Genomic DNA, 10,310 nt, shown 5'->3' on the forward strand with positions numbered 1-10,310 from the left:
GACTCGACTATGTATCAATCACAAAAATCCATTTAAACTACGATATGCGATCGTAGGTTGAATTGGTTCAAAGATGGATAAGTGAAAAAAAATAGAAATGAACCCATTTGTAAAAAAAAACAAAAAATGAAATTTGAATTTAAAGACTCTAAAAGAGCAAGAAGAAGATTAAAGAGAATGTGAACTGAGGTAATTAAGACATATATGATAGGTAGAATTAAACAAAATAACCTGTCTTTGTAAATGTGTTGCTCAATCATCTTACGATAAAATAGAGGTATACACTTTGATAGTCCTGTCCAGGAAAGAGAAATGGACACATGATAATAAATTTTTGGATCAAAAGTCTCGTCATAGAAGATCATCAATGCAGTTAAGTAGGCATGTTAGTGCGCTAGGTTAAGCCACCGTGCCTTGCATCCAAATCTAATAACCCACTATATCGTAATGTAAATCAACTCTTAGAGACGACAAATTAGAGCTTATTCAACAATTCAATCTCTTTAACTCATTCTGTAAACTTCCTGAGTTGCTCTATAGTTAAGTTCCGTTCAAAAATATGTTCTCATAATCAACAATATGTTTTGTCGAGTTCATAAACATGAGACTCAAACTAATGTTTGGTTCCATAGAGGTTGTTAGTCATTACATAATCAATTCATTGTTAACGCTCCATTTATTATATCAAGTATTTGTTAGCGATGGTTGTGAAAGAGCACACCTGAATATTTAACAAAATATGTGATTTTGAAAAACATGGATGAAAGAATGAGACTTCTTCAATTAACCCCAAATGAAAAGTCTAGGTTGAATTTGGATCTGATTACACTAATCCAATCCAACCAAAGATTTTTGTAGGAAAATTTAAATGGACTAAATAATTAGAAGATCTAAACATGAATTTTAATCATGGACACGAACCAACTATATCGTAATAATATTCCCATTTGAAATTAGTGATATTAACTTTACCTTTCTGGAAAATTCAAGATTAGTTTGTGCCTCTTGATCAAAAGACAATGTCCTTTTTTGTTATTTTATTCAAAATAGATTTCAAAAACTTAAAATTATTTACTCAGAATTTATTAAAAATACCCTTTTTGTTAGTTTCACCATTTTCACAAGGTGTATTTATTAAAATTTTCTTCATAGCCTGCAACCCAGTTCAAGCCAATTAGCCAAGCCAAGGGTGGGTAAAAAACACTTTTTATCATTAAAAAAAAAAAAAAAAAAAGAATAAAAATAAAGGGTAGTTTAGTCATTAAGTAGATATATGGGTAAGACTTAAGAGAAAGAGAGTTTGCTTAAAGCAACAATGGGATCCACCAATAAAGAATGGTAGCCGTTATAATGATGGTTAAAGTCAACGGATGACGTCTGCAATAATCGAAGGTGGGGTTGGTGAGGGAAAAAACTTTGAAGAAAATTTTGATGTATTTCTCTCCATTGGATTACACGTGGCAATTCCAAGGTATTTCAAATTTTGCAGAATGTGAAATTAATTCAAAACGCCACATGTCTAGTAATGAAGAGGGTTTCTTCAAATTTTGAAGAAGGCTGGCTGCTTCAAAGTAGAACTCGGTTGATGAGCTGTTCTCAACTGCTACTGTGAAACGTCTCAAGTCAATCTGACAAGCCGACAAGCCGTGGCTCATACTCAGAGATTATGTCGCAGAATCTTATCCGCTCTAAGAATTAAGAAAGTTGGATCGAATTAAACCACAACCCGCTTCACCATAGTTTTTAACCCGGTATTTTGTTTCGTCTCAGCGCCCCCACCGATTCCGAGTTCACTCGCCCGATTCGTCTCGTCTATGGACGAGAGAATCCATTTAACTCGATTTATAATGAGTGATTTACACATATTTAAATTAAAATAATTATAATTTTTGATAAAATAAGATAGATTAGAAAAATGTTTAGTCATAATATCATACTTCAGTTATAATATATAGTTTTAAATCAATTGTTTTAATCAAAATCCATAAAATCCCGATTGACTTAACCAAGTTTTGTTGATTTGACCGAGATTTTCAAAATATTGTCTGAGACATCTCGTTTATCTCGTGAGAAAATATGAATGTTGAGACACAATGTATATCCGTATCGTTGTTGAATGAGATTTGAACCATGGGTTGAGTAGACGATCAATCATAAAATCTTATTTCAACATAAATCAGACAAAAATTTATATATATTTATAGGGTGGCTAAATCAAGTTGACTATAGCGTGATAATCGTAACCTCAGTCGCATTCTAAGTTTTGAACAAGTTAGTTGGACTCTTGAGCAAGTCAATGTGATGGATGATTCACATTTTGACTATCTTGCTTGATTGCCTTCGAAATCAAGATGACTCTTGGGCAAGTTAGGTTAACGGACCAACTTGAACCCAATTGATAGTCCTAATTACGATGTTTAATTTTGATGATTTTTTCGATAAATTTAGAGAGTTACTAACGCCACACCACTGTGTGCAATTATTTGGTGATTTACATCAGAATTAGTGTTGCATTAGTAAGGGTAAGTTTGGAAATAGAAACTCTCTAAATTTGTTTTGAGGTAGTTTTTTTTTTTTTTTTGGACAATGTGTTGCTTAACTGCTTAGAATTCATAAAGAAGATGCTCAAGTAGTGTGGTGAGCCAAAAAAATACTCAAATTGGATTAGAGAGAGAAAATTTATATATAAAAAAGATTAATTTAAAATAATATTTCGTAAAAATATAATAATTTTTAAAAAATTGTCAAAACGAATCAAAGTCGATTCTTCAACAGTTGATTTTTTTTTAAATAAAAAATTCGGCCTTTAAAATATCGAAATTTTGATTTTTCTGACTTCAAAACAGCCTGCTTCAAAATATGAACGAACCCTCTTTGTTACAAGACACATGATTTTTTAAATTTATTTCATGCTCTTATATTTCAGTCAAAATTTGAAATACCTCCTTTGAAATGCCACATGCAATCCAATGAAGAGGGTTCCTTCATAATTTTGAAGTGGGCTGCCTGCTTCAAAGTATTTTCCTTTCGAATTAAATAAAAGATGACCAAACATTCAAATTCAATGATTTCTACTAAAAATTTGATGGATTTTGATTTTTCGTTCTTGAGTAGATTTAGAAAATCACACATCAAACTTTAATTATATGCGATATTGACTTTCATTGTTACTACATTATGTTTGATTCACTATAGTGTTAGATGTACTATAAGTAAAGAAAAAAAAGTCCTTTATAGTAAATAATTATAATTAATCGGAACATTTAAATCCAATATATACATTTTTTTTTTTTTTGGATTTTCATTTTGACTTTTAACCCATTTTTAACTTTTGCCTTTTTTGACAATCTAAAATTACCAAACAAGATTTACATTTACATTTTACGTTTCTTCCTTAAAGTTAGGTTAATTTAGAATATTTTCAACAATGGTTTTTAAAATAAAGAGTGTATTTTGTCAAAAAGTGATAAATATTATTTTAACTAGTAAAATATTTATTGACTGTTCCAAGAAACAAAAAATCTTTCTCTACTCTTAATATTTAATATTATTTTACTTTACAAATAAATATTTTCTATAACCTATTTAAATCTTAACATGATTCAATGCCACAAGTTTTTAGAGAATGAGATTCTAAAAGCTTTAATTTTCTTTTTTTTAAATAATTTTCACCATTGAATTCTAATGTTAGGTTTTGGGAGTCCAGTAGCCTTCCATTTTCAACACCTTGATCAGTTCAATATTTTTAAATTTTTTTTTGATAATCCATGTGAGCCCAACAACCCTTAGAAAAATTTTAAATTTTACTAAGGTAGTAAAGAAAGTGTTTTTTTAATGATTATCTCTCTCCTCTCTCTCTCTCTCTCTATGTATATATATATATATATATATGGGTCCCGTTCGGCACCCTAAGTTTTACCACACACTTTAACAAACGCGTTTTGTCTACATGGGTTAGAAGTTTTGGAATGAGCTGATTTTTGGTGAGGATGATCTCTATGGTGAGGAGATCATCCTCACCAAAATCAGCTCATTCCAAAACTTCTAACCCCATCAAAATTGATTTACAAAAAATGGACGGTCCACGATTTTTCAACGTGTAAACATGGGGCTAAACATTTCGGAATGGGCTGATTTTTGGGGAGGATGATCTTCTAATCATAGAGATCATCCTCACCAAAATCAGCTCATTCCAAAACTTCTAACCCATGTAGGACAAAAAATGTTTGTTAAAAGTTGTGGTAAAACTTAGGGTGCTGAACATTTCCCTATATATATATATATATATATATATATCTATATATATATATATATTTCACTCTTTATAATTAAAAACATCTTGGTTTAAAGAGTTTGTTGGAGTTAATCTTTTCATTTTGTGTGAGTCCCATAATAACATTTATTCTTAAATGATCAAAATTTCCTTACTTGCAGCCTATTGCATGAACAGAACATTCGCAGGTGTAAATGACTAAAATAACCTTATTCGTGGCCAATTGATAATGATTATAATTGATAAATAAAAATGTATAAAAATATCTAAAAGTGATCATTATTGTGTCTATAAGACCATTGGAAACAAGATAGGCAGCACGATAAATGATCAAGTTTTCTTGATTGGTGTTCAACGATCTTTAAACATGTATCTTCTCATTCTCTCTTTTTTATTTTAACATACCCTAGACTCAGTCATTTTCACCTTTTCATTGAGATACGAGTGAAAAAGCATCTATGGTTCCTATCCACTTTCACGTCAAGAAGTGCGAGGTTCGAGCTTGAGGTGACTTCAACATTATTCTTATCTTTTTGAAGTAGTTTTCGACGAGGATGCTTTTGTTGGAAGTTTGTGTCCAACACCACAAAGATATTATAATTATCCTTTTGAAATATTTATGATGAATGTATTTATGTTTAATAGTGGTTGATGTTAAACATATAATTATGTTTTAAAAATGTTTTATAGTCTCATGTACATTATAATGATCTTTCTAATTTTTTTTTCATGTTGAACACCAGTAATTAAGGTAGAGAAAACATTTTTTTTTTCAATCAATTTCAAATAGGGGTGTGACAATCATTTAAACCAATCTAATAGAAAAAGCTATTAATTTCACTCAACAAGCATGGTTTTAAATCTCGTTTGATATGTCTCGGTATCGTCCACCAATGAGATTTATGAACAAGTTAAACGTATTTGATGAGATTTAAAACCACAATTCATTTTTCTCATTGTTGAACGAGACAACTCAAACATATAGGAAAACTCGTCTGAGACGTCAAATCGAGTTTTAAAACCATGTCAACAAGTTACAAAATGTGGTATTTTGGTTATTTAAGAATTGGTAATTTATGGGGCTAATACCAAATGAGAATATTTAACTTTTGTTACAAAATTGTAATGTTTTTAAAGAGCAACTCTAGGGGAGAAAATACAAATGATATCTTAGATGGGGAATGCCCATTAAAAACCTCAATTTTTTTTTTTGGCTTCTTATAGTCTTTAATGACCAAATCCAAAGTCGAAGTGCCATTATTTACATTTTCTCCCCAAAAGTTGAGCTAACTCCCCCGATTTTCTCTTCAATGAAAACTAAAATTCATGAAAAAAATTATATGCGTCGATTGTAAGGATATTACCTCTATATCTTTTGCTTGGATTTGTTTTTAAAATAACTGGATATCCTTATAGACAGCGGACCGGGTCTGTATATGGGCTTTGCTCAATCTGTAGACCATGGTCTTGTCCAAGGACTAGTCCCGGGGAACGTGCAATGCACGCATATTACACGTACTAGATAAGTGAGGATGCAGCCTCCCAAGTGGCCCCTAAGAAGTAAATGCTCATATTAGGTATCGAACTCACAACTTACGAGCTATTGCTTAAAATGGTACGGATTTTATGTAAAATCCAAGTGATCTGAATCCGAATTTAGCTGGTTTGATTTCATCAAGTATATCCAAATTAAAATATGGTTTGGATGTGAGTAGATGTCCCTTGACTTGAGTCAGATCCTGGTTGGATACGGTTCCATCCTTATATCCATCAAAATCCAAATGATATGTTGCTTTGCAAATTGTATTGTTATATTTTGAGTCATCTTTCATCAATCAACAATGGTTGTGTGTAATGATCAAGACCTCTCTCCAAAATGAAAAAGGTCTTGAGTCCAAGTCATATTTAACAATTTTATTTGAAATAATCTTAAACGGTTTGATAATATCTGATCTGAATCAATTATTTCGGTCAAATTGAATTCAGATATGATTTTAATAAAAGTAACATGGTTCAAATATGGTCTTAGCTAGTATGATCCGAGTCAGATTTGGATCTGGATAAAAAAAATCGGATATGAATATGAATACACTCATATCTGACCTGTATCTAACCTGTTTTAAGCCCTATTATGAGCATTAACTGCTTATCGATCCAAAATTGCCATTGAGCCAACCCTTTGGGATTTTTTGCTTGATGTTGATCGTCAAATATATGGACTTCCAATTCAGTTAGCATTAAAATAATAGATAAGGTGAAAAGACTACAACAAAAACATGTGTCGACCATAATTAATATACAATACCATTAACATGACTAAGACTCCATTTATCAATTTGGTAGTTTTCAATGGTGGGATTATGCATGTACCACAACACATTGTTCAAAGAGAAAAGTAGATATGGTCATGTGAGAATTAGCTCTACTTTTGGGGAGAAAATGTGAATGATTCTTTGGTTTTGGTCTGCCCACTTAAAGACTCAAAATGAAAATGGCTTTAGTCTTCAAGTACATGCATGTTGTGTCAATGGATCACACCATACATAAAATCTGATCCAAACTTTCATCTTGATTAAAGATTTCTGATCCAATGAGGGTCTGATTTCTTATCGCATCAATTTTGGATCAGTCATGTTCCAACCTCATAGCGAATAACCAATAATGTATGGATTTTGAATCCAATACGGTGTCCCGTTCCTATAAAATAGGATAGATGTTTATGTGACATGCTTTAGTTGGTGTTTAAAACACTTAGGGCTCCTAATCAAGCCGTTCATGTAGACCAACATGTTTATTTCCTAATCTAATTGTGTCACATAGACACTTATCCTATCTTTAGAAATGGGACACCGTATGGGATCTCAACTCTAATGTATGCTCTTTAGGAGTTTGATACCCAATATGAGCATTAATTCCGCGTGGCCACTTGTGAGGGCACACACTCACTCACCTGGTCTGTGTGATGTGCGGGCGTGGCATGTGCCCGGAGGAAGGGACCCACACACCTTGGCCCAGTCTCTAGCTCTTCCGATCCCACTAGTTGGATACTCCCGTCATCAAAAGGAAAATGCATGCTCTTTTTTTACAAAAAAAAAAATAAATATAATTCAAGATGTTCTTAAATGCTAACTTCACTTGCATTACGTCAAGTTATGGTTGGATAAGGGTCATGGTAACTGCATATATGAATACAAACCATGCCTAATGCCCACATGTAGGTTTTGTCTAGTGAAATTAGTTTTTGAGTCGTAATGTTGAAATTGACATCGTTTGGGACATTGGTGTGCATAGAATCATAGATGCTTCTCACTTGTATCTCGATGAAAAATCATTTATGATTCTATAGACACATTCATGTTGGCAATGTCTGAAACGATGTCAATTTCAATGTTATTTCAGCATTTTCCTTAGTTTTTATTATTATTAAGAGTCGTGATAATTTGACTTAGCCACATGGCATACTCAATCGACACCCTTGATGTGACAGGTTGAGGAACTGTACATCTGCTTTCCTCGGGATACAAAACTACACTTTTTTATAGGGAACTGTAGTTATGTATCTTGAAGAGAACAGATCTACGATTCTCAAGCCTGTCACGTCAGGGTGTCGGTAGAGTATGCTATGTGGCTAAATCAGAATCGAGTCTAAAATATTAAATTGATTGAGAGCTTGAATCGCCATGTACTATGGATTGTGAAAATTTAAAGGAGTTGTGATAATCTAACGCCCCCATCACAAAATTGTAGATCATTTGCCTTGGGATACAGTCCATGTATCTCGAGGAAAATAATCTATGGTTCTGTGATGGGGGTGTAGGTCGGGAGGGGGGCGTCAGAAAATCATTATTCAAATTAAAGAGAATTTTGATTTTGATTCCATTAATTTTAGAATTGAAGTTAGCAGAGACCGGAATCAAGAAAATTTAATGATTCCAATTTTGGATCATTTAGGAATGGAACTGAAACCAACCCATGGATACCCTACCCCTACCCTAATTTGATCATGATAAATATTAGAGTATTAGGATATGATGTATTGTATTATAGTGTACATTGATGAACTGATAAAAACATTATTGATCGATAGTGAGGTAGAAGTTGGAATCAAATCCAATAAGGATCATACCAGATCCAAAACCAATCTCATTAGGATTGGATTGTACCTTTATTGGTTCAGAGTTTTATCAAATAAAAAAATTGGGAATCTTATCTGATCTGATAATAAAGGGTCAGGATCGAATCAAATAAAATCCAACTTAAAAAATATATAAACAAACTTCATATATTTAAACAAAACAAAACCTAGTTTCTCACATTGTATCAAATCAGGGTCTTGACATGGTTTTAAATCTCGTCCGAGACAGCCAACGAGATGGATTGACAAGTCATCTCAAACCTAACGTGTTTTTGAACGAAACGAAATGAGACGAGACATTAAAACGAGTTTTAAAATCATGGGTCTTAGTGGTCGATCCAGAATTGATTCGTAAGTTATAAAATTGGATCCTTATCGAAACCCAAATCCCTTGTCCATATCTGAAGTTATTGAGTCAAAATGGATCGGTTTTGGTGTCTGATCCGATTAATTGACAGCCCTAATTTCTGTCCTGAATCAAACAAAAGATCATGACTGGAATTTAAGATTGTCAAACAAATACTCATTCACATTCCAACAACCTGTCCCAATCTCCTTTGAAATCTTCACTCATTTTTATTAATGTAAGATGTAAAATATTACCTGTTTTTGACTACAAAACAGTCCCACCAACTCTGCAGAACTTAATTGGTGGGCCATCTCTACAATGATCAAATAAGTATAAATATTGGGCCCACAAATTAAAGAGTTAATTATAAAAAATGAGCTTGATTGGTGATTTTTATTTGATTATTTTAGTAACACCCCCTGTAAAATTGGTGGTATTAGATTTACCCCCCTTGACAATAATATATATTTTTTATTTAATAATTTAAGTATTTAAAAAGCATTTTGAAAAAAATCAAAATTTCAACCTCGACTGATGGTCAAGATAAGGGTAACAAAGTCTTGAATTTTGCAAGGGGGTAAACTTAATATCACCAAATTTTACAGGGGGTGTTTATAAAATACCTTTTTTTTTATTTTTCAGCCTTGAAAGCATTGGGTTTCAAGGCCAATGAAACAAATTGCTCAAATCCATGACTTAGAAATCACCAATCTGGCTGATTTCTAATGTGTGGATCTGTGGGCCCAATTTAAGTATGCCACGTGGCAATTTTGGGGTTTAGGAGCTTTGAATGTAATAATAGTCCTAGACCATGACATCAGTTTCCCAAAGAATTGAAGTAATAATAGTTGTTCCACAATGAATCTCTCTATCAATCTGATCTGTCCTCCATTGAAAAAAAATGTTGAATTTTGTACATCAACTCAATGTGGCCTTCGAAGATGATGCATGGTGGGTCACCATCTTCTTCTTATAATTTCATTTCTGTGGTTGGAAACAAAGAAAGAGACCTCCACGTTTTAATCATTATTTGAGACACTCCCCAAGCCAAAACCTAGGTTTTCCCTGAGAGATGATGTAAAATGACCTAAATGCACTCTCTTCCAAGTCAAAACCTCTTGATTGTCATTTTCAAACTCTTATCTATAGGGTAAATAAATTTTAAATCCATCATTTTCAATTTTTTTTAGAAAAAAAAATTCCTATATTGTTCTTAAAGATTGAAGATGACTAATTTTGAAAAGAAAATCAAAATTTTTTTTTTTGACTAAATGTTGAAGATGAATAAATAAATAAACTAGCATTTTATTTTTCGACCCTCAACAGATGACTTCTAATCGATCTTCATTTTTTTTTTTTTTTTTTTGAATTTTTTTGTGACGATTTATTAATGAGAAATGCATCAACATTATTTTGACCATAAGGACCATGGGAACAACAGTACACTAGCGTAGAATGAACGCTAATGCCCTTTGCTAATCTCGATCTTCCCCATGACTGATCACAAGTTCACCTTACCCATAATAATAATAATAAATGGTAACATTAATAAA

The sequence above is a fragment of the Akebia trifoliata genome, chromosome 13, assembly GCF_017979445.1.
Source record: "Akebia trifoliata isolate Shusen 1 chromosome 13, ASM1797944v1, whole genome shotgun sequence".
Taxonomy (NCBI): Eukaryota; Viridiplantae; Streptophyta; class Magnoliopsida; order Ranunculales; family Lardizabalaceae; genus Akebia; species Akebia trifoliata.